The 1,806-nt window shown below is 33.0% G+C and overlaps 1 non-coding gene across 1 annotated transcript; it reads right to left on the bottom strand.

Annotated features, from left to right (window-relative positions):
* Positions 1-839: 839 nt before the first annotated feature.
* Positions 840-912, bottom strand: Trnak-cuu (transfer RNA lysine (anticodon CUU)). Its single transcript has one exon. It is a non-coding gene; the product is annotated as a tRNA-Lys (tRNA).
* Positions 913-1,806: the final 894 nt, after the last annotated feature.

The raw sequence follows: 1,806 nt of genomic DNA on the forward strand, positions 1-1,806 counted from the left end.
TCGAAAGCCAAACGACACTCATAATAAGGGCCAATGTCATCAGCATTTGCTAGTAATTGGACAGACTTTTGAAAGATAGTGCCTCTAGTGTTGACCTAATTTTTTAAGCAAGATGTTAAAAAAGCAAGCGCATGATTTTGTCTAAAGACTTTTTTGACATCGAAAGGTTCTGTTAAGTTGTTTCCAATATTTAAACAGCGGTGTGAATCCTTCATGGTCATCCTGTACAAAACGGGCGATACGAGCCAAAACTAGAAATGGCTATATACAGCTCGCCCCTGTAGATGCTGTCTTATGCGGCCTTGAAATGGATGAAAAGATTGTGAGTGTTGATTTGATGTTCTTGGGTTTTTTCCAGGATAATAAGAATATTTTTTCGAACTTCATTCCTGCTTTTAAACCTCTCAATATCTTCCACCCCACGCTTCTAATTCTCTCTGTTTTTCTTTTTGAGAAGTCGGTGTTCCTCTCGCCTCTTCTGCTCATAGAGCTCGTTGTTCAACTCTTTTTTTTTTTTTATAAATTCATTTTTATTTATTCCATCTTAAACCTATCTTAAAGCTAGACAAAAATTCATAAAACTAGCCTAATTATCCATAACTTACAACTAACTTAATGGTCCCATACGGACACTCTAAGCTAAACTATAACACTAATTACTAATGCCTTTCGGCCTTAAGATCTATTTTACTTCAATTTAAATTTTATTTGTTTTGTTTTTATTAGAAAATTTTGAAAAAACTAATATCAATAACCTTTTTTTATTTTGTTCAACTCTCGTCCTTATTGAGAAACATTTTATGAAATGTAAACTTCTTGTTAAGAAACAAAAAAATCTTCGCCCAACGTGGGGCTCGAACCCACGACCCTGAGATTAAGAGTCTCATGCTCTACCGACTGAGCTAGCCGGGCATGTAAAAATTGTTAAACTAAGTCAACACATCGGCGCATTAAGGTAGGTACATACTTTCATGCGCAAATATTCTATTTTTGATTTATTTTGTTATGTATTGATGACGTGTTCGATTGTTACATTTGAGGTATGTTTCACAATGTAAAAGTAAACTTCTGAGTAGGTTAGGTACTTACCAGTTGAATCCGCTTGTTAGAGAATTGTACGTTTCACATCCATCTTTCTCACAAATTCTTTTGGTAAAATCAATGAGTTTTTCAGTAGAAAGTAAAAATGTCAGATAAAACTGGTTTAATGGGCCAAATATCTCCTTAAAAAACAGCTTAAAATGTAACCAGCGTGCTTTCGTTTCTAAGATTTATTTGTTTGACTCAAAAATTGCTCTTGGGTCGGCAGAGTGTTTTTATTAACTTACACTTTCCAGAAATTTTATGTTTTTTAAAATCTTAACTGATACTTCTAAGCAACTCATGATCACGATAAACTGAGTTGTTTACGTTTTCACAGCTGTTTGGTGTTTTTATGGAACTGAAAATAAAATCTTATCGGGTTAAAAACCTTGATCAATCTTTAGTAAAGTTCAGCGAACGAATTTCGTGTATGTGTTTGTGAATACAAATATTTTGTCAAACTTACCGCTGTCATTTATTATTATGAAGTACCTATGTTATGAGATGTTTTGGTATTTAAAGACTGTATTGAAATTGCACTGATGTATCATAAAACTATATCCTTCACAACGTACAGGGTTATCGATTTTGAGGTTTTAAAAGTAAACGCAAATAAAACACATATGTATAAAATATTTTTGCTCATGATATTCCTTTTTTATTATAAAGTTTAAACGTTAGCATTATGTGCGACACATTTCATCATTTAGGTGAAAACCACGG

Source organism: Eupeodes corollae, chromosome 1 (assembly GCF_945859685.1).
Source record: "Eupeodes corollae chromosome 1, idEupCoro1.1, whole genome shotgun sequence".
Taxonomy (NCBI): Eukaryota; Metazoa; Arthropoda; class Insecta; order Diptera; family Syrphidae; genus Eupeodes; species Eupeodes corollae.